The sequence below is a fragment of the Ictidomys tridecemlineatus genome, chromosome 6 (genome assembly GCF_052094955.1).
Source record: "Ictidomys tridecemlineatus isolate mIctTri1 chromosome 6, mIctTri1.hap1, whole genome shotgun sequence".
Taxonomy (NCBI): Eukaryota; Metazoa; Chordata; class Mammalia; order Rodentia; family Sciuridae; genus Ictidomys; species Ictidomys tridecemlineatus.
Genome location: NC_135482.1, coordinates 159,277,616 through 159,301,571, shown reverse-complemented (window position 1 = coordinate 159,301,571; position 23,956 = coordinate 159,277,616). Strand labels below are relative to the sequence as shown.

General features: G+C 42.6%; 1 protein-coding gene across 4 annotated transcripts in view; it reads left to right on the top strand.

Moving 5' to 3' along the window:
• The first annotated feature begins 1,291 nt into the window (after window positions 1-1,291).
• Window positions 1,292-23,956, top strand: part of Kctd4 (potassium channel tetramerization domain containing 4) — a 106,491-nt gene continuing 83,826 nt past the window's right edge. For all 4 annotated transcript variants that reach the window (XM_005340363.4, XM_078015972.1, XM_078015973.1 and 1 more), the window contains exon 1: window positions 1,292-1,747. The gene's annotated coding sequence lies outside the window, so the exon portion shown is untranslated. The remainder of the gene's footprint in view (window positions 1,748-23,956) is intronic.

The following is a 23,956-nucleotide window of genomic DNA, read 5'->3' as shown; positions in this document are numbered from 1 at the left end:
ATTGGACCAACCTCGCCTCCCTCATTATATTGATCAGAGGCAGCTGGTTTATAATCCTTCTTAGAAAAAGATGGCTCACCCTACTTCAATAAAGGCCAGGTTGAAATGTTTCAATGGGGACAGGTGATACTGGTAGCGTCAATGGCCTCTCTAGATCCTGCCCTTTGCAATGAGGCTTTGTAACTTTTTTTTTCTCCAAGGCAGGAAATCTATTTCTCACCAATCTTGTGACTTGTTTTGACAGTGGGACTGTAACAGAAGTGTTGATGTGACGGTTCCAAGGTGAGGCCTCCAGAGACCTTGTGAGTCCATCTAATCTTGTCTCCCCACAAGAACTCTCCTGGGCTGCCTACTGGGGAGGAGAGACCAAGCAGAAGAAGATGGATGGTGCCAGCTGAGGAAAACACCCCTGAGTGGTCCGTGGACCTAGTGGGTGAGAGTGGTCAGTGGACCTGGTGGCTGATAGCTGAGGATTGTGTAGGTCTTCCCCAAACCACCTGAGACCCAAACGGCCCAGCTAAGCTCAGCCTAAATTGCTGATCCACAAAAATCTTAAACAAGTGACATTGTTTTAAGCCATTCAGTTTGGGGGTGGTTTGGTGCACAGCCTTATTTTGGTAATGGGCGACTCTCTCAGAGGAGAAGGAACGGTTCTGATCTTTAGAACTGCAGTGACTCCCACAATTTATGTCACCAGCAAACACTTATTAGCATGTGGTTGTGTGTTGTGAAAAAGTCCACATGGACGCTTCTGGAGGGGTGTCGGAAACTCTGCACAGCTTCCTGCATTTGTACTATGTTTTATATATGACACACATTTTTACATAATTTATTTCATTTAACATGATTAGAATCTCAAATGTGCTTTCTTGACTGCCTGCACAGGCCTGGACCTGGTCGAACAGGGAGACTCCAGTCAGAAGTTTCTTGTCTTAGAAGAGAAATTGCTCCCTATGTTTAAAGGGCCGTTTTCTTCCTGATCACCTTTCTGCTTGAAGAATAGACCTATTTTCGTCTTCTCCTCGGGGTTCGGTCCCTGCAGGCTGTGGGTCATTGTGCAAGGCAGCCAGGCTCCAAAGGAGGGTGTGTATGGTATGTTATATAACCACGTGGTGCATTGTTAGGCACAGAGCCCAAGTCCTGTCACCCACCGCATATGGAGCTCTTACACAGTGACATTTTTCCGCAGTGTCTTATGTCTTAGACTTTCCTATTCTTCCTTAGATTTTTTTCAAAACATTTTCCTTATGGATACATAACTTCTTGAAACACCTGAAAGTAGCTCTGCCTCCAGCTTATAGCAGGAGGTTAGAAAAAGAAGAAGAAAGCTTCTATTTTCCCCTCCGTTGTTTTGTTCCTTTTTATTTAATAGCAGCCTAGACTTTAATCTGAATATAGAACGACTTTCTGGGAGCACTGCAGGACTTTGAACCCAGGAGGGCTGTCATTACTTTGCCACTTGAAAGCCACTTGCCCCAGCTGCTGACACTCCTTCTACATTTCCACTCCTTGCACAAACCTCAAGTCTCTTTATAGCCAACCTTTTATTTTTATTTTTAAAAAAATTTTGGTACCAGGAGTTGGACTCAGGATTGGTTAATCACTGGGCCACATCCCTAGCCATTTTTCAATTTTTTTATTTTAAGACAGGGTCTCACTAAGTTGCTTAGGGCTTTCCTAAATTGCTGAAACCGGCATTGAACTTGAGATCCTCCTGCCTCAGCCTCCTGAGTCTCTGGGATTACAGGTAAGTGCCACCGGGCCTGGCTACAGCCAGTTTTTGATTAACACACTATTATTATTAGGTTATTTCTCAATAACCCTACATAAACTAGAAAGGTGAAACCTTGTTTTGCATGCTCTTTCTCCTTCTCCTTTTCCTTCTCCTTCTTTTTTTTTTTTTTTTTTTTTTTTTTTTTTTTGGTACTGGGGTTGAAATCCAAGGCTCCTTTAACCCAGAGCAACATTCTGACATTTTTAGTATTTTTTGTTTGTTTTGAGCAGGGTCCTGCTAAGTTGCTTAGGGCTTACAAAATTGCCGAGGTTAGCCTCAAATTTGCAATCCTTCTGCCTCAGCCTCCCCTAGTCCCTGGGATTACAAGTATACACCACTGTGCCTGGCTGCCTTGCACTCTTCTGAAGCTGGTGCTTTCAAAATGGTGTGGTGAAGGGTTGGTTTTCTTTAAATTTCCAATCTGGTCTATAAAAACTTTTTTTGTAAATGCAATAAACATGAATTACTAGAAATGTTGGCTGGAAATAAAAACATATAAAATACAGTTTCCAACTTATATTATTAGAGTATTAGATTTCATTTTTAGATTCAATAAACAAGAATTATTCTGTCAAATTTCCTTAAAATCACTAAATGCTTTTTTTCCCTGGACTTTGGACTATACATGTTGTGTAACTGTTTGGCCTGAGCTTAGTTTAGGATTTGGAATCTGGCCACACAATCATTTCGCCCTCCTTTTCAAAAGCTTGCAGAACTTTGGCCTGCCTTTCAAAAACCTCTATAATGTGTCCCAAATGTGCCTTTAAAAATCAGCTTTATCAATGGATAACTTATGTACAATAAGCGGCATCCATTTAAAGTGTATAGCCAATGAGTTTCAATGAATTGTTTTTGCACATGAAATGTTTTTACACTATCAAGGTGCAGCCACAAAGCCTTTCCATCACTTTCCCCATCCACCTCGCCCCCAGGATTCCCTGTGTCCCCGGTTCTAAGCAGCCACTACTCTGGTCACTATAGATTAGTTCTGCATTTTCCTCTCATTCTTTTTTTTTTTAATGTGTCTTTATTTTGACAAATCAAAACTGCAGTCAGTGTTAACAAATCCAAATTTTGTATTTTTCAACCTTTCTATACAGAAAATAACAAAACTCCCCAAAACAGCCAGTCTCCCCCTCACGCATATTTTTCCATTCACTACCACATTAATGACTCAGGTGAGGATCCACGTTGCTGGGTACCTCAGGACCTCTTCCCTCTAAACAGCAGTGTGGTGCTCCCAGATGAACCTGCTGCTTACTGTGAACATTGTGCATAAACCTTCCAGTGACATGGATTTAATTTCTCTTGAGTAAAAGCCTTGGAGAGGAATGGTTGGGCAGTATAGTAGGTGGATATTTCACTCCAAACCCAATTTTCCAACTCTATTTCCCATGATTCTTACCCTCCTTTGAGCCGAACTGAACTATTCACATTTTCTCGGACATGTCCTAGGATCTCCTGCCTCTATGCCCTTCTTTTTGTCATTTTCTTTCCAGATCACACCCGATCAGCTGGATGGGAGTATTCAGGGGACACCACAAAGACTTCTTTTTTTTCCTCCCAGTTAGAATTGACTGGCCCCCTCAGAAAGTCACATGTTTACCTCTACCATTCTTATAGTGATGATCTCTTTCATCTTGAATCTTCTTGTCTCTTATGCTGGATCCTAGATACTCCTGATCACAGGTTCTATATCCATTCAATCCCATGATCTCCATAGGATCCACCTACTTCAGTTCTCTGTATATAGTAGGCACTCAGCCAATGTCCACTGAATAATGCAGCCAATGCTATACGAAAAAAATATTAAAACTTGCCTTCTTTGTATGATTAAGATTTCATATAAGAAGTACCAAAACATTTGTTTCTCTGTCTTCCAAAATAGCTATGCCTATTGAACTTCTTGTATACTGAAATTCCACTATTAAACATCCATTCCTATCTTGATATTATCAATGAGTAGAAACATTGCAAAAAGAGACAACTAGGTTTTCATGATATACTGCCTGATGGGGAACATAATGCCATCAACAAAATGGTCCAAGATCAAACCTGAATCTGATCAACATCTACAAAGCAAACTACAGCAACTGCAGAGATGGGGAAGCATTAAGCCACAAGACAATGATGCCATCACCAAAGTCCTAACTCTGGGGAATTCTAAAGGACAAACAACTTGGGTGTGTTTTTGTTTTCACAAATACATTGAAAGAAAAAAAGACAAAAAAAAAAAAGACAAAAAAAAAGGCAGATCAACCATTGGCATGTATGGATTTCATTTTGTACTGTACTGATCTTGATTGAAACAAACTGCAAAAAAAATGGATGACATTGATGATATTATGGGTTTTTTAAGAGTATTAATCTTTCAGAGAACATTGTTTCTGAGATTTATTTTAAAACAATATAGAAAGGGAGAAGTGAATGGCAATGTGGATGAGGCCCGATTGGCTCTGAGTGGTTAATTACCGAAGCCAAAAGATGAATACATGGGGTATATTATATTATTGAAATTTTCCATGATTAAAAAAATAAAGCCAACTACCTTTGAGCCAAAGTCTTCCAGGCTCCAAAGTCCTTTTAAAAAGTGTTGGCACTCCCAGCAGGTTACATATTAACAGATTATTAATCATTAACATTTTAGTCCTTCAAGTTTCCAATAACTTAACCCATTAAGTCCAAAGTTTTCAATTCTGCAAATATTTCAACAACATTGACATAAATGCACTAAAAGAGATAGGAAACCATAATCTGAAGCTTATATATATTAAGATATTATTTAATATTATATTATAATTTTATAATATTACAACATTTATATAATTACATATTACGTACTATATTTAAGTTTTCATAGGTGTTGCTCATCTGAGACAATAGGACACATTTTTCCAGCCTCTTCCTTGCTGACCTCCTGCATCCCCCAACACAGCCTCCACTTTCCTGCATCCATTTCTTACTGCTCAGGCCATTTTGCCCCCACCCCACCTCAGACAGGTGCTCTTCCATGGAGCTCAATCCCGCCCCCCCTCCCCCATCGCCCCAAAGCTATTCACTGTTCAAGTTCCAGAGAAATTGCCACTTAGAAGGGCTCCGTCATCCTCCTCAGTCAGGACACACCACCGTACTCTGTATGCATACATCAGAACTTTGGTTAAACTGATCTTTTATATATTCAGCCCCTTGCTGTGTTAAACTTTAACAAATGTTCTCGATTTTTCTCCAACTTAAGACAAACATGTTTAACTACAGCTGTTCTACCTACTCCAATCTCAGTGAAGGCTGAACAGCCTTCACTCAGAGGTACTGTTAAAGTTTGTTTGGGGCCAGAGAAGCAGGTCACTGGGGCTACAAACTCCAGTGGCTACTGGTGCTAATGGGTCACATAATACAATAAAAGCAGGCTGGGATGTGAAAGGTCACAATGGTGAACAACTGCCCTGGGTCGCTCCTAACCTAGCTGCAGAGGATTGTAGCCCCGAAAGGGAAAAGCTAGTGATCCTGCCTGGGCCCTTCCAAGACCAAATGTTCATGTGAAATTTACAAATGAAAGATATTGTATCTGGAATTGGAATCTGTTTACCTTGATTTCCTCTCTGTCACTCTCTCTCTGTTACTGGGTGGCACTGAAGTAGCTACAGACATTTCTGGAATCCAAGGGAAGGGAAGGTGAGCTGAGTACAGTTAGTTGGTGTTGAGTGGGCTCTGTGCACAGGATCTGCAGTCATCCACATGCTTGGTGAAATTATGACCAGCTATGCAGACACAGGAATGATTTTATGAAATTCTCCTACCACCCACTATGACAAATCACTCAGAAGTGACTTAAAAGGTCGGAGGTCATGTTGGGCAGCAGTGGCATGCCTATAATCCCAGCAACTGGAGAGATTGAAGCAGAAGGATCATAAATGCCAGGTCATTCTGGGCAACTTGGTGAGACCCTGTTTCAAAATAAAAATAAAAAAGGGCTGGGGGTGCAGATCAGTGGTAGAGCACCCCTGGGTGCCACCCCTAGTACAGGGGTCCTGTCAGAGTTCCCATCATGATATAAACTTCCAAGACCCAGTATAGGAAGTAAACTGGACAGGAGACAAAATACAAAATAAAACAGATGGAGCCAGAATCTATTATATAAAAAAGTCATCCACTCCTCATGTGAATAAAATTCCATATAAAATTGTACTCCAAAGTCATTTTGTATGAATACTGGGAAGAGGGCCCAGCACTGCCAGATCTTTTTGAGTTTTTGAGAGAAGTTGGAACCCCTCTTGCATGGCACATATGTTTTTGTAAATATCTGTAGAATGAAGAGGTGGCTAAGCAGTTTGCACTTTAAAAAGTAGGGAAAAATATTGAGATGTGGTAGACAATTCATAAAAATATTATGTTGTCTTTCTGGATATCTGTCAGTTTTTCAAAATTTGAACTTTTTGTGTGATTTGTTTTCTCACAGTAAATCAAGGTTTTACCTTTGTGTGTGTGTGTGTGTGTGTGTGTGTGTGTGTGTGTGTGTGTTTATAAATCTCTGTGGCAGTCTGATGAAGTCTATGTACCTCTTCTCACAAGGATGTTTTAAAATGTATAAAATATAATATATATGATTACAAAAGACACCAATTACATTGGCAGTTATCACAATATTAAAGTAACAAATTTATGATATTCTAGTAAATTTGCTTCTTAGTGCACTAAATAGGAAGTTTCATGGCAGGCCCTATAATTACCGAAATGTGATAGGGATGATGGGTGTTAGTGATAACCCAAGCTTTCTGCACCATTGTGCTGTCATATGTGATGTCTGTTAGTGACAGAGTCACAGGTAGTGCTGTCACAGCTGTGTACTGTTTACATTTATAATTGAAGACAGTGCTAGATTTCTGTTAGAGGCTGATGAAAATTAACATGCATTTTTTTTTTGTCTTCTCAAGTGCATTCCTGAATTTTACCCATAGAAGGTGGGAAGGGGAGCCCATGGACCCCAGGTTAAGATTTCCTTGCAAGGGTCACTCTCATTCTGTGGATCAGTTTGATATTCATTTCTTCAAATTGGGCTTTCCAGATTATGTCAGCTTTGAGCCCTATAAAACCTGGACCTAGCCGGACAAGGTGGTGCTCACCTGTAATCCCAGTGGCTTGGGAGGCTGAGGCAGGAGGATTCGAAGTTCAAAGCCAGCCTCAGCAACTTAGTGAGGCCCTAAGCAATTCAGTGAGGCCCTGTCTCTAAATAAAAAACAAAAAGCTGGAAGAATTTTCATATGTATTCAGACAATGGCCACTTCTCACTACCTTCACTGCCAATACTCAGGCCTAAGCCACTATCACCTTTCACCTAGACTATCTAAGAGATTCCCAATTAATTCAGTCTGTGCTCTGACAGTTCATTCTCAGCTCTGCAGGCAGAATGAGCTTTTTATTTCTCTCTAATTAGTTATACATGACATCAGAATACTTTTCAATTCATTGTCCAGAAACGGAGCACAACTTCTCTTTTCTCTTGTTGTATATGACGCAGAGTCACACCATTCATGCAATTATACACATACATATGGTAATAATGTCCGTCTCATTCCACTATCCTTCCCACACCCACTTCCCCTCCCCTCCCCTCACTCCCCTCTGCCCAATCCAAAGTTCCTCCATTTTCCCCTAGCACCCTGACATTATGGATCAGCATTTGCATATCAGAGAAAAAATTTGGCCTTGGGTTTGGGGGGATTGGCTTACTTCACTTAGCATGATATTCTCCAACTCCATCCATTTATCTCAAATGCCATAATTTCATTCTTATTTAAGGGTAACATTCAATTGTGGATACAGACCCCATTTTCTTTATCTATTCATCTGTTGAAGGGCATCTCCTATCTCTCACCCTGCCCAAAACTCATTTGAAGTGGATCAAGGACCCAGGAATTAGACAGAGACCCTGTGCTCCTAATAGAAGACAAAGCAGGCCCAAGTCTTCGTTATGTCAGCTTAGGACCTGAGTTCCTTAACACAATTCCAAAGACACAAGAAATAAAATCAAGAATCCGTAAATGGGATGGATTCAAACTAAAAAGTTTCTTCTCAACAAAGGAAACCGTCACTAATGTGAAGCGAGAGCCTACAGAATGGGAGAAAAATTTTGCCACATGCACATTATAGATAGAGTAGTAATCTCTAGGATATATAAAGAACTCAGAAAACTTAACACCAGAGTGAGCTTTTAAAAACGTAAGTTTCATCATGTCCTCCTCTACTCACATCTTCCAACAGCTTCCCCTGTCACTGAGAACAGAATCCCATGATGTTACCATGTCCTACCAGACCCAAGGTGGTCTGGCACCCTCCTCCTCCCTGATGCATCTGATAGACTCTCTCCACCAAACTGTAGTCTGGATCCTCAGAATTTTCTTCCCAAATAGACCTCAGCTTTCAGTGTCTGTTCTTGCCAGGCCTGCATAACCCAATTTTAGCAAAAAGCCTGTCAGTTTAGCCAGAACCCTCACCCCACCCCCAGACACTCCTTCTTTATCTAGCTACCTTCAATATCTGATCAGGTTCTTTATCTCCCACCATCCCTAAGTGATGTCTGCTCAGCCCCCTGTCTTCAGGAAGAATCCTAGGAGGTCAGTTGAGCCAGAATCCCCCTCTTACTCTTTGCTCTGGTTTGGGTAAGTGTCTCCCAAAGGCCCAGGTGTTAAAAACTTGGTCCCTAGACCATGGTGCATGCAAACTCTAGGAGGTAGAGCTTGGTGGGAGGAAGTGAGGTCCCTGGGGGCATGCCCTTGAGGGGCTGCTGGTCCCTGGTCCCTCTCTTCCTCTCTCTTTGCTTGCTTCCTGGTTACCATGAGGTGAGCACCTTTCATGGCACGTTCTTACCATAATGTGCTGCCCTGCCACAGGTTCAAAAGCCATGGACCTCCATCATGGACTCTAGCTTCCAAAGCAGTGAGCCAAAATAAAGCTTTCTTCTCTATAAGTTGGTTATTTCAGGTACTTTCTGTCACAATGACAGGAAGCTGACTAACATACCCTTGATGTTTCCTCTTAGTCAATTTCAATCCACCAACCCCTACCCTTTTCCTTGGCTATACATTCCCACTTTCCCTTGTATTTGGAGCTGTGCCCAATCTCTCTTCCCTGTTGCAACACCCATTGCAGAAGTTCCTCTTCATGACAATGGGTTTTTTCCTTTTTCTTTCTTTTTCTTTTTTTTTTTTTTTTGCAGGGGGAGGTACTGGAGATTGAATTCAGGGACACTTGTCCACTGAATCATATCCCCAGCCCTATTTTGTATTTTATTTAGAGACAGGGTCTCACTGAGTTACTTAGAGCTTCACTTTTGCTGAGGCTGGCTTTGAACTGGGATCCTCCTGCCTCAGCCTCCTAAGCCACTGGGATTACAGGCCCGCACCATCGTTCCTGGCTCTTTTTGTTTGTTTGTTTTTAACCTGGTCCTGGGGATTGAACCCAGAATTCTAGATAAGCACTCTATCACTGAGATTCATCCTCGTCCAGCAACAGTCTTGCTGACTAAAGCCTGCCTCACTGTTTTAAGTGATATATTTTTTTTTCTTTAGCACATCTCCTGCATGTTCCTCTCCCTCAGTCAGCTCTAGCTGTACAGGCTCCTTCACCCACAGTGGCCCTTCAACATTCCTCCCAAGGCCTGGAGTTATACTTGCTCTGCCCCTGGATTTCTTTGTGGCTTAGACTCAGTTCTTTTGGAGGATGGAACCCAGGGCATCAAACATGCTAGGCACTCTATCATTGAGCTACACCTCCAGCCCCCACTCTTTGCTCTTAAGGTCTCTTCTCATCAGAAAGGCCTTTGCTAATCAACCAAACTTCCCAAAGATGGACATGTCTTCCCTTACTCTTCCAGACATGTCATCTCCTGATATGTTACACACTCCTTCTTGTAAGCCCTCTCCTTGCACTCATGAGAATGCAAGTTTCCTGAAAGCAGATGTTGTGGGGACAAATGAGGCAAGGCACCGAAGATAGCAGGAAATAGTTTTATTTGGCTGCAGCCAGGTTTAGAGGGCACAGCTTTTGCTGTAATCAATCAATTCCCTGAACCCAGAGTTCAGGGAGTTCAGAGTTTTATACCCAGCATGTAAGGGGAGGGGCTCAGAAGTTCACAGTCTGCAGAAGTTCACATAAAAGCAGCTTTTTCTTTCACTGTTCTGGGCAAGTTAACTCTTCAAGGACAACACCTGAGAAGGGGAGAGCTTCTTCTCCCCCTGCCAGCTGTTACCATGGCACCCAATTGTAACTTATCTTAAAAATGTAGACATCTCTGTGAAGCCCAGCTCAAGGCCAGAGGCCTTGTTTGCACATCTCTACAAAGTACTATACTGGATACGTTTGTGAAAAACTAATAAGGGGGTATCCAGCACCTGGAGTGCTGGTATCTTCTCAGCCAAGTAAACAGGGCAGCATGAAAATAGATTTATCTACATTGAACTCTTTTTTTTTTTTAAATTGAGAGAGAGAGAGAGAGAGAGAGAGAGAGACAGACAGAATTTTTTTTTTTAATATTTATTTTTTAGTTCTCGGCAGACACAACATCTTTGTTGGTATGTGGTGCTGAGAATCGAACCCGGGTTGCACGCATGCCTAAGATTCATTGGTGGGCACATTTAGTTCATTGTGGACACTTCATAAATATTTGCTGAAAAAAGAACAAAGCAAAAAGTTAGAAGAGGCCAGGTGCCACAGTGCACACCTGTAATCCCAACAACTCAGGAGGCTAAGGCAGGAGGATCACAAGTTCCAGGCCAGCCTCAGCAACTTAGAGGCCCTAAGCAACTTGGTGAGACCCTGTCATAAAATAAGAAATTTAAAAAGGACTGGGGATGGTACATGGTAAAGCACCTCTGGGTTCAATGGCCCAGTACCAAACCAAACCAAACCAACAAAAAGAGGAGAATTTGAGCTTAAAATCTAACCAAAAAATGTCATTAGGCAAAACGTTCTTTCTCTGAAAAAGGGACGTGCCAGGAAAACGGCCTCAAATCCACAAACCCACACTTCTGCAGAGCAGATGTTCTACTCCTCAGCTTTTGAATGATAAAAGGCCCCAAGAGTCATTTGCCGCGCGCATGGTTGTTTTCCACTAGGACAGACACAGTTCAAGACGTTTGTCTGGAAAGAACCGCGTGGTTCTGGTGATGCTTTAACGGTGTTTGTCCGCCTGCTTTTTTGATGTAGTGTTAAATCTTCTGGAAAACACTCAGTGAACACACATAGGCTTTTGGAAGTGACTTGGGGCTTGGATCCCCCTGTGGATCACTCCAGAGGAAATTCAAAAACCATTGTTGAGAGGCTCACCCGCAGACCTAGGGGTGGAGGGCAGATTTTTATCTGATGCTCCTCGCCTCCCAGAAGAGCCTTAGTCAGACAATCTCCTCCAGTCCTTGGTGCAGGGTCGCCTCCTCCACGCGGGACCTAGCACCCGCGACACCTCCGCGGGGCTGGACTCTGGTAGCACGACCCAAAGACCGAGCATCCGGAGGCAAGGACGCTCGCGCCCCGCCCTTCTCCGCCCCCTGCCGGTCCTGGGGCCGCTGCGTGCTGGGTGGCTTTCCCGGCACGTGGCACATCCCGGCCTTTCTGGCCTCTCCCTCCGTTGCCTTTCCCTAGCAGAATGTACTGGAACGTGTCCAAATTAAAAAAAAAAAAAAAAAAAAAGCAACTCATCGGCATTATCCATCTCCTCCCCCTCCTCCTCCACCATCCTCTTTTCCGGAAACTATGACAAGAAGTGACAAGAAGTGGCATTTCCTGATGACAGAGTGTGGGCCATTGCAATTGCAGCTATTTTATAAGCCAAACAGCTGTTCGCTTTAGTCGGGGAAAATACAAACAAACTTCCCAAAGACGATTTGTGGTTTGCAGAGCGTCCCTGCCTCCCGTCTCTCCCCGCGAGTTCGCAGATGGGAGATGTCGCCTGGAGCAGGCGCCTGCTGCTAAGCGTGGCTCCGAGATGGATCGAAGTGACAGTAGGTCTGTATTGGCAGCGGTTCGAGGAAAGAAAGAAAAGGGCCAAGAGAAAACAACCGTCCACCGTGAGGGGCATCTTCTTGGGACAGTCGAGTTTCCTGGACAACGGGGACAACCAGGCAGACGCTGGTGTAGTCTGGGGAGGAGCCCAGACCCGGCTCGTTGCTTAGCAACCTAAGTCAGAGTGTTAATAAAAACCGTTAAGGTGAAAATTTACAATAAAAGGCAGGTAGGTACAAAGTAAATAGATACTGCTGCATCTCATTACTGAAATGCTTGATGGCTAAGCGGCAGGGGATGTCGTCAGGCTTCCAATTTTGTCTTTGCAGGAAGATACCAAACATTCCCTTGGGAATGGAAATAGAGCTTTGGGGACTCTTGAGTTCAATCTGTTATTTGTTGTGTAGGCATTCTAAGACGGCTAACGCCATTATCGTGACTTATCAGGAATTGATTCTTTGAGAGTAAAGTACTTTGCAAAGCACATCTGCCTAACTGCCTTTGTTATTACCAAGTCCTTCTTATATACACGGGCAATCACTCTTGAGTATCTTGTGACTACTCTGCTCTTTTCTGCTCCAAAGAAAAGCGAAAGGCAGGGAAAATGATCAAACAGTGGAGACACAAAGTATGAGGGAAGATATATTCAGAGTTACTACCTGAAATCATGCCCCAGGGACTTCTGAAGCCAGCAAATATGAAAAACAGAAGACACAAGTCAATCATTGGTATTCCCGCTCTCAAGCAAAATTTAGTAAACTTTGATAAACCGTTTCTCAAAGGTTTCCCATGAATATTAAACTGGGTAATGAGACCATATTATTTTATTAAAATTGGTACAGCCAACAACCAGAACCCATTAGTTGCACTCTACTAAGATATAAATAAAAGTAAGAAATGAAGAAAACATATGCAATTGATTAAAGAGTATAAAGTTTTTTTTCTTTTTGGAAATCACACTTTTGGGAAGCTCTTGCATGTATCCTGTTTATATACAAAAGGGACTTCATTCAATTAACTCGTATATGGCGAGCCTATTTAAAAGAGTGCTGGCGGTTTGAGTGATGTAATTCGATAGAATGCCACCAGAGGGAGCCCAAGTTTGTCTCCTAGAGAACTCCAGGGCCAGTCGCAGTTCAAAAGATAGTGGAATTCAGACCAGAATGGTTCCCTGCCAGGAGGTTCTGTTGCTGGAAAACATGGTGGAGAAGCAGCATTGATCACTCAAGATCACTGTTATGTACGGGAAGATGGCTGGGCTAGTGCTCATGTTGTATGCTGAATTCTTGACCTTGTTTTCAGGTGTAGTTTGCTGCTATTGTATAAAAAGGCCCTCACCCCTCTTTTCCTCTTGTTCACCCCCGCTGGGGGAGGGGACAGAAGGGTAAAACAGCCTCTCATTAGTATTTTCAGAGAAGTCCACAAAGATAGAGCATCTATGAAGTAAGCAGAAGAAAAGAACAAGAGCTCTTGGAAATGAAAACATTTTAATGAGAAAATTTCTTAATGGAAAGGATTGAAAGATAACAATGAAAGCTCAGAATAAAATTTTCCAAAAGGCAAAGGAGAGTTGGAGATGTAGCTCAGCGCAGAGTGCTTGCCTGATAATGTGGAGGCCCTGGGTTCAATCCCCAGCAGAGAGAGAGGAGTGGGAGGAGATGCATGAACATGGAGAAGAGGAAATTACTAAGGAAATATAAAAAAATTTCCTTGAAATTAAGTAGGTTTTCAAACTAAATGTGATGTTGTGTGTTAAGCCCAGTAAATGTTAAAAGACTCATATTAGGGCATATTAGATGTTTTACATTTAGTGAAATATCAGAATTCATTACAGATAAGGAAAAATAGAAAAGTTGAAGAAAGGGCTGAGAATGTGGCTCAGCAGTAGAGCGCTCACCTAGTACGGGCGGGACCCGGGTTCGATTCTCAGCACCACATAAATATAAAAAATAAAAAGCACTGTGTTGTGTTCATCTACCAAAAAAAAAAAAAAGGTTCTCTCTCTCTCTCTCTCTCTCTCTCTCTCTCTATCTCTCTTTCTCCTCTCTCTCCCCCTCTCTTTCCTTTAAAAAAAAAGTCAAAGAAAGAAAAAACATTAATGTCAATTCCATGAATTCCTCTAAGAACCATTTCTCTCTTAAATCATTTTATCCCTACAATAACCTGATGAGTAGGATTCCTATTTCACAGACAAGGAAAACTAAGATCACAAGGCCAGCAAACAGTAACAGAGCCAGGCAAGCTAAGTGCTGTAGCCTGCACCCTAAATGGTTACACATACTGCTTCTCAATAGTTCACCTCCAGGGGAAAGATGCAGATTTCTCCAGCAACAAAAGATGCTAAGTCAAAATGGCTCACTGAGTGTTTGTTTTCTTTTTCTTTAATTTTTTTATTTGTTCTTTTTAGTTATACCTGACAGTAGAATGTATTTTGACATGTCATACCTGGAGAATAACTTCCCATTCTTGTGGTTGCACATGATGTGGAGTTTCACTGGTTGTATATTCATTTATGAACATAGGAAAGTTATGTCCTATTCATTCTACTCTCTTTCCTATTGTCTTAGTGTTTCTGAGCAATGAAGCATGAGGGAAAATAAAGAGCTCTTTAGACATTTAAGACTTAGAATACTTACTTCCCAAATGTCCTTTCTTAGGAAGTTACTTAAGGATGTAAGCCTCAAAAATAAGGAGAAAATGAAAAAGGAGAATTAAGAGAATGATAAAAATAACTCCTAGGAAGAGATGTATAATGCAATTTGGAGAAATATGACTGAGGATTCCAACTGTCCTCAGTCATATTCCAACTGGGAAAGGGGCCTCTATGGAGTTATTAGCATTACAGAGAATTTGATAAAACTCGATGGAATAATAAATAGGTAGAGAGGAAGAAAAGAAAGATCATTTTAAACTCCAGGAAAACAAAAGGCCATAGAACAAAGTCAGAGTTTGGATAAAAAGTCTGGGAAGGGGAGGCAGGGACAGTAGAGTACATGCTACTTGATCTTTGAGCCCCACACAAGATGCTCTGATGCCAATATTTGTATCTATATCTAGGTTTAATTTTCTTTAAGAGAGTGAAATATTCATAGTTGAGTGGGCTGAAGTTGGGTCTAGAGCAAAATTCTGAAAGAGGAAAAAGTCTGAACTGGTAGCCAGGAACAAGAAGACATTAAACTCTGAGAAAGGAAAAAAAAATTTATTTAAAAAGTAAAAGTCTTACCTTGAATAGGTAGGAGAACTATTGAGCTATCAGTAAAATTTCTTTTTTTTTTAAGTTGTAGATGGACACAATATCTTTATTTTTAAATTTATTTTTATGTGGAGCTGAGGATCGAACCCCATCCCTCACATGTGTGAAGCAGGTTGTCTACCACTGAACTACAGCCCCAGCCCCCAGTAAAATTTCTTTAAAGGCAGAGAAAGTTCACTGTATGAATACTAAACATGAAAGTGGGGCAAACAGGGCTGGAGGGCTAGTAATCCGCAGGGTTTAGAGAAGGACAACTCCTCATGTGTTTTTTGTAGCAGATCTGCAAACTGTTAACTCTAGGTCCTGGAGTAGAACCAGCATAGTACTCAGGTCTGAGCACACCACGTTGCGACTGCCTGATGCTCATAGAGACACTGGCCCCTTGTTTGAGGACAGTGCCTTCTAAAAGGGTTGAAAGTCCCACAAGAGCCCAGGGATCTATGGACAAAGATGTTCACTGCAGCATTGTTTATGGAGCAAAGCAGAATAAAACAAAATCTAAGTCTGGAAACACCTTGAATGCATGTTTGTAGGGGAATATTTAAATAGATTCATGATATGTGATTTATTTATTCATACACCATTCGATGGCTGTTAAAAAGAATGAGGCTGAGCTACATGAACTGCTACAGAAAGATGTCTACCATATAGTAAATAAAAAAGGCGACTTGCGAAAGAGCATATATATTATGAGTCTGTTTGTATTAAACATATGCATAATACACACTGCAAAATGTACTTTTATAATTAAAAGTGCTAGTTAGCAAAATAAACTGCTAGTGAGAAATCTGTCTGGTCTCTCAGTTTTGGCATCTGCTTCTTTGAGAAGTGAAGCAGGAAGGGATCCAGGGAAGCAGTGAGGGAAGACTGAAAGCCTAGGGGCCAGGGGAAAGGCCAGGGAGGGGGGTGGGTGAACCAGAAAGGGTGGCTGAGGGACTGGCAGTGAAGTACAGTGGTTAGGGAGGATGAGTAGAGTAGAGGATCCCCAGGACCAAACTGTCCTCAGGGAAGCCACCAGCCCTCTGGGATACAAATCCTACATGTTTAGGTTTGACTGGGAGCTTGTTCAAACAAATCGTGAGGCATCATGAGCAGCTGCTGCACTGAAGTCTTTTGTAACAAATGGGCAGCAACCTGGCGGCTGGGAGGCACCCTGTAGGGAGAGAACTTCCTGGTGCTAGTAGAGAGACAGCAATGGGCAATGGTAATGAAAGCAGCTCCAAGCACTGAACATCTAACCATAATCACAGCTACCACTTCATTGAGACCCATCCCTGTCATTTGTTCTGTCCTATTTGAGGCACCCATCCTCAGACAACGCTACTAGATGCAATGGTCACTAAGATGCAGACAGGAAGCTCAGGTATAGGGAGGGGAGGTAACAGCTTTGAGGTGACACAGGTACAGCAAGATGCAGAGCCCAGAATGAAACTCAGAGACCACAGGTTTCCGAAGAGACTTACTACTGGTGACTTTTGTTCTGCCTTTATTACCCCTGTCTATACTGTTGGAGTTTCCTACAGTGGGCATTCCTACCCTCCAAAATTCATGTTGAACCTTAACCCTGTTGAGGTGGTATTAGGAGGTGTGGCCTTCTGGGAAGTGACTGCCATGAGAGCAGAGCTGAAGGGAACTGGTTTAGACCCTTCTTGACCTTCTGCAACAGGTTGAATTGTTAAGGAAAGCAGCTAGGCTCTGACCCACTGGCATCTTGGACTTTTGGCCTCCAAAAGGGTGAGAAATAAATTCCTATTATTTGTAAACTATCCAGTTTCGAGTATTTTGTAGAGAAGTACAATGAACTAAGACAGAAATACATCCTTTTTTTCCCCCCTTAAGATATGTTACTATGTTGCTGCCCAGTCTGGCACTGACCTCCTAGCTCAAGTGATCCCCCCTCCTCAGCCTGCCTCGTAGCTGATACTAGCATGGTTGGCCAGACATGATTAGTAGGATGAAGAAATCAATTAAAAAGTTAAAGCCCATATCCTAGTAAGTTCCCATGGGGGAGGGCCTGGGAAGGGAGTTCCTTTATGCAGCTGAACACAGGGGCCACCATGACGCTGGGGGGGGGGGGAAGCTGGGAAGAGGAGGGGGAAATTGGGGCAGGGAAAAAGCAGAAGTTCAGGACAGACACGGAAGGAGAAATCTCTTGAGGAGCTAGACGCTAGACATAGATACAGGGCTGGGAAGGGAGCAGAAAGGAGAGAGGGAGGGATTTTGTGTAGGCCCTGGGCCTGGCCTGAAGCAAGATCAGGGCCAGTGCGCCCTGCCTGGCCTTCTGGCCACAGTCTGCAGCGCTCTGGCCTGTCCCAGGGTGCTGTCCAGTGTGCTGTGTTGACTAATTCTTAACTCAGACACTGGAGGGCCGGCAGCTGGAAGGGCTCGTCTCCCCCCAGAGGGCCTCAGTTTCCTCCAACAAAGAGAATCATGAGCATGCTACCAGGGCTAAGAACTCAACTGCATTGAAACATTTTAATCTGCCCGAGACTCCTAAACTCCCTCACCTGGGAAACACAGCAGGTCAGTTCTTCAAGCTGAACTGAGGGAGGAAAAGATTTGTTCTTCCCAGAAACCCATCTGCAGTGTTCTGGGGCTGAAGAGGGTGTGAACATCACTCCTGTGCCAAGCTTTGCAGGTTGGAATGAAGCGTGTGTGTGTGTGTGTGTGTGTGTGTGTGTGTGTGTGTGTGTGTGTGTGTGTGAGAGAGAGAGAGAGAGAGAGAGAGAGAGAGAGAGAGAGAGAGAGAGAGAGAGAAAGAGATCCCAGGAGACCTTCCAGAGGGAGTGCAGGAGGTTTCCACTCTGTTTCCTGGGGCCCAGGCTGCTATATGTCTAATTAAAGACAACATCATCACCACCCACAACAGCAGCCATGGAGTTCTCGGCTTCTGTTTCCTGCTAGTGGAAGTCCTCAACCTTCCACCTTCCACCACTCTCCTCTGGCTCCTCTTCCCAATTCCCAGAACCGACACCTCCACCACTCACTGCTAACTCCAGACCTCCGGCGCCTGTAGGGCCCCATCTTTAACTTTAGTTCCCCGCGTGCAGTTAGGCTACTTTTGCCTCAATGAAAATGGTCAATGCTTCCCTGTAGCCACCCACCAGATCGAAACAAATAAAATCACGACTTCATTTTGGATCTTTCTTCTCCTCCCACATGTGCATGATGAACTCAGCCATTCCTTCCTTCAGAACGTCATTGTTCTGCCCTTCTGGTCCATTTCCATCTTAGCTCTCAACTTGGTTATTTTTCAGTGCATTCATTTGGCAAATGTTTATCAAACATCTCTTGGTGTGTCGAGCATTGTACTAAATAAAGGGAGCGAATGCTAATTCCAAATTCGAACTTGGTAGGAGTTGTTCACAGCTTAATAGAGAGTGACACACATCTATGGCCTTCTCAGGTGGCAGAAAAGTCTTTCCCCCTGTGTTCCCAGCCCTGGAGAACCTGCCAGTTCAGTTCTTCTGAGCTTCCAATTGGTTCTCAGAACCCGATTTATCCCCAAGGGTCTGTGTGTCTTAGCAGTGCCCTATTTCATAATTCTTATATCTCCCCCTCTAACTTTGTCACTTTAGTCCCACTTATTTTTTCTCCTTTTCTTTTCTTTCTTTTTTTTTCTTTCTGAGATGGAGGTCTTATTATATGTCCCAGGCAGCCTCAAACTCCCAGGTTCAAATGATCCTCCTGCCTCAATTTCCCAAGTAGCTGGGTCTTATAGTTATGTTGGTATCGTTGGCTCTGGTGCCATTTCTTAAAGAAATTTAGAATGTTATTAAGAAGAATACTCCCAAGTCCCCTTCCTGCAAATATGTTTGCTAGCAGAGTGACCCCACTGAGTAGGGTGGGGTATTGAGAGCCACTCGTGGGCTGTCATTCATTCATGGTAGGCAAGTGGACTACATTGGCATCGCAGCCTAGTGAATAGGAGAATCTGGTGTCTGGGAACTTCCAGTGGACATTTCCTCTGGCTGACCGCCCAGACACATTGTGAGCCCTATTCAAGCTCTGCCCCAGGTCCCACACAGCACCGGAGATGGAGTGACCTGCTGTAGCCGCACAGTCCTTCTGAGATGGGAGTGGCCTACCAAGATGCCAATCAACCCGCTGACTGCAAGACATCACAAAGCAAGACTCCACCCCTGAAACCTTATCCCTGCCTTTGATGTACCCCTTAAATAAACCACTGGAGCCATTTTCTAATTGTCTAGCTCCAGCTCCTGTGTGGACAGGCTCCATCTTTTGAAACTCTTTCCAACTTTGTCTTTTGTTCTTCACTAATTATTCTTTTCTTTTTAAATTTTCATGGAGAATTTTACTTTAAAAATTCTATTTAATTAGGTATTGTGACAGCAGAATGCCTTTTGATTCATTGTACACAAATGCAGCACAACTTTACATTTCTATGGTTGTACACAATGTAGCATCACACCATATGTGCAGTCATACATATACCTAGGGTAATGATGTCTATCTTATTCCACCATCTTTCCTACCCCCATGCTCCCTCTCCTTTGCCCCATTGAAGTTCCTCCATTTTTCCCATGTCTGCCCCATTATGGATCAGCATCCACTCATCAGAGAGAACATTCAGCCTTTGATTTTTTTTTGGAATTGGCTTACTTCACTTAGCATGATATTCTCTAACTCCATCCATTTCCTTGCAAATGCCATAATTTTATTCTCTTTTATTGCAGAGTAATATTCCATTGTGTATATATATACCACAGTTTCTTTATTCATTCATCTATTTAAGGGCATCTAGGTTGGTTCCACAGTGTAGCTATTGTGAATTGAGCTGCTAGAAACATTGATGTGGCTGCATTACTATAGTATGCTGATTTTAAGTCCTTTGGGTATAGGCTGAGGAGTGGGATAGTTGAGTCAAATGGTGGTTCCATTCCACATTTTTTAAGGAATCTCCATACTGCTTTCCAGAATGGTTGCACCAATTTGCAGTCCCACCAGCAATCGATGAGTGTGCCTTTTCCCCCACATTCTCACCAACATTTATTATTGTCTGTATTTTTATTTTAAAATATTTTATTAGTTGTTGGTGGACCTTTATTTATTTTTATGTGGTGCTGAGAATCGAACCCAGTGCCTCACACATGCTAGGTAAGTGCTCTACCACTGAGCCACAACTCCAGCCCTGTTGTCTGTATTCTTGATAACTGCCATTCTGACTGGTGTCAGATGAAATCTTAAGAGTAGGTTTGATGTTGAACATTTTTTCATATATTTGTTGATCGAATGCATATCTTCTTCTGAAAAGTGTCTGTTCAGCTCCTTAGCCCATTTATTGATTGGGTTGTTTGTTTTGGTGTTAAGTTTTTTTAGTTCTTTATATATCCTGGAGATTAGTTCTCTATCTGATGTGCGTGTGGCAAAAATTTGCTCCCAAAATGTAGGCTCTCTCTTCATCTCATTGATTCTTTTGCTGAGAAGAAGCTTTTTAGTTTGAGTCCTTCACATTTATTAATTCTTGATTTTTTCTTGTACTTTAGGAGTCTTGTTAAGGAAGTTGGGGCCTAATCTGACATCATGAAGATTTGGGCCTACTTTTTCCTTTATTAGGCACAGGGTCTCTGATCCAATTCCCAATTAAAAATCCCATTGTCATTTCTTACAGAAATAGAAAAGCAATCATGAAATTCATTTGGAAAAAATGAGACCCAGAATAGCCAAAGCAATCCTTATCAAGAAGAATGAAACAGGAGGCATCACAATACCAGACCTTAAAGTATACTACAAGGCTATAGTAGCAAAAACAGTATGGTATTGGCACCAGAATTGACATGTAGACCGATGGTACAGAATAGAAGACATATAGAGAAGCCCACATAAATACAATTATCTCATACTAGACAAAAGAACCAAAAACATACATTGGAGAAAAGATAGCCTCTTCAACTAATGGTACTGGGAGAACTGGAAATCCATATGCAGCAAAATGAAAACAAACCCCTACCTCTCACCGTGCACAAAATTTAACTTCACTAATTATTGTAGACTTTAATACCTCTCGAGAGGTATTTCTAGACTTTGATACTTCTCACCATGCACAAAATTTAACTTTACTAATTATTCTAGACTTTAATTTCTTAGGTGGCTTATATCCCCCTGAGCAGGAAGAAGAACCCCCTAATGAGGTGCTGGATGCCTCCCCATAGTAGGGCTCTCAAAGCGTGGGGGATGTCAAGACTGGAGGGGACAGACATGCTAACTGCCAGGCCTGTAGGTTCTCTAAGCTCAGTACTTGCACCAAGTCAGGCTTAGGATGGGTTGTTTCAGAAAGCACAGAAATCAGTAACTTACTGTTCCCCCAAAGCTCCTGTGTTCATTCAGGAATGTTAGGAGGTGGAATACAAGAGCTATAATCTAATCAGTCCATCCTAGTTAGAATGGACTAACTGGATGGTAACTGTAGGCAGGTGGAGTGGGGCCGGAGGAGGTGGGCCACGGGAAGCTGCCCTGGAAGGGTGAATCTTCCCTATAGCCCCTCCTCTTGCCTTGTCTGCTTCCTGGCTGCCCTGAGATGAGCAGCTTCCCTCCACTGTAGTCCTTCCACCATGATGGAGTTGGCTGACCATGGACTGAACCTCTGAAATTGTGAGCCCTCAATAAACATTTTCTCCTATAATTTGATCTTGTTGGGTATTTTGGTCACAGTGACAAGCTGATCAGCACACCTATAAACTACATCTTTGAACTATTTATCCTTAATATAATAAGGACCCCTGGGGCAAATTTATTCTATATTTCACTTAAGACAGTTTGTCACTTACAATTCAAAGGACCCACACTACTAATAAATTACCTTGAACATTTGTATATTACTTTACAGCCTATTGTTTAACCCTTACAATGTTTTCCTAGGGTAGGCAACATAATTGTACCCTTTATAAAACAGGAAAGCTCAGAGAAATAGAGGCTGCCCCTGTACAGCTGAAATCCGAGCTGCTGTTTCCGCCCAGAGACTCTACCCTTTTAGGTGATCTCAATTTTTTTTTCTGAAAATAAATATGGTTCACATTGCTTATACATGATAAACTGAAGTAGTGCAATTAGGAATAAAGTTTGCAGTAATCACTAAATTGACTATTTCCAGTCTGATTTCTTTTTTGTGTGTGGGGTCAGGGACAGTTACCAAGTATTGAACTCAGGGACACTTGACCACTGAGCCACATCCCTAGCCCTATTTTGTATTTTATTTAGAGACAGAATCTCACTAAGTTGCTTAGGGCCTCATTAAATTGCTGAGGCTGGCTTTGAACTTGTGATCCTCCTGTCTCAGCCTCCTGAGCCTCTAGGATTACAGGTGTGCACCACGCCCAGTCTGATTTCTTTCTTTTTGTTTTTTTTTCAGTTGTAGATGGGCACAATACCTTATTTTATTTATTTATGTGATGCTGAGGATTGAACCCAGTGCCTCATGCATGCGAGACAAGAGCTCTGCCACTGAGCTACAACCTAGCCACAACCCCAGCCTCCAGTTTGATATCTTTCAAATTCTGGATATTGAGGGCAGATTCAAACAGTAAGTTTGTGAGACCCCCAGGCTTCTCTTGTCACAAACAGTCAGAAGCCTTATGGTAATCACTCATTCTTGGTTTAGTGCATCCCTCCCAAGTCTAGAAAGAGCTCTTTCTTCACCCATTATCAAGAATCCCGGAGCCAAGGGAGGGAAAAGTGGCAGGTGCCAAAAAAACTAGATGAAGCTCCTTTAAGTCTGATGAATGAAGCTTCTAAAAATCCCTTTGTCAGATATCTGAAAATGATGCTTAGAAAGACAGCCCCTGGCTATTCCTGCTGTTCCTTCTCACCTGTATGATGCCATTCTTTACCATCCAAGCTCAAGGTCAGTCTAGACGATTTTAGCTCCAGTGCTAGAATTGCTATTCAACCCAATTTAAGTTAAATTGGCAAGTCAGTCTTCGTGAGCTGTGGCATTAACCACCTTCTTTCAAGCCCAAAAGTAGATTCTGTGTAGGTGTAGCCTCTACTTTGAAAAATAACAGAGATGTGCATGCATTTCAGCTGAGGATGGAAGGCAGCAAATAGTTGTTTTCAAAATAAGGTTTATTCACCATAAAAAAAAAAAGAAAAACAGAATAAGTTCCTAGATGAGAAACCCACTGACACAAAGTCATAGTTTGTATGGCCCCCGAATTCATGTTGCAATCCTTATCCCCAAGGTGATATAAGGAGATGGGGCTTTGGAAGATAAGGTTATGAGGGTGGAGTCTTATGAAAGGACCCCAGATTGCTCTCTTGCCCTTTTCCCCAGTCTGAGGGCACAAAGAGAAATATGTTCACAAATTTAGAAGAACCTCATCATGACCAATCATGGTGGCACCTAGATTGTGGACTTTAAGAAACTTGTTGTTTATAAGCCACCCAGGCTATGGCATTTTGTCATAGCAGCTGAGTGGATTAGGACAGACACCAACTGTTGGACCACAACAAAATGTGCCTAGAGTCCTTGTGGTCCTATGAGGTGAGGGACTCACCAGTTCAGTGTCATGCTAAGGCACATACATGGGAAGGAGAACTCTGAGCATCAAACATATATATATATTTTTTTCTGACATGAACCCCAAAGTACAGAGGATCTAATGGTCATTTCTGGAAGTGCCCACCTTCCTAGGAGTGACTATATAGGGGCATGTGCTCCGCTCACTCCCAATACTCCTACTATCTCCTCAGATGCAGAAGTCAGACCTTTCCTTGAAAGGCAAGGAAACTCAAGTAGATACTATGGAAGAAGGGATCATGGGACCTATAACCCCAACTGACTGAACCAGTGTTTTGAAGGACTGTCACATACACTGGGGCAACACATACTTTCTCCTCTCCATGCTTCCTATTGGAATTCAAACCACAGAGGAACATAATCAAGAAAACACAAGAGGTAGGGGTACCAAGGCTGGTTG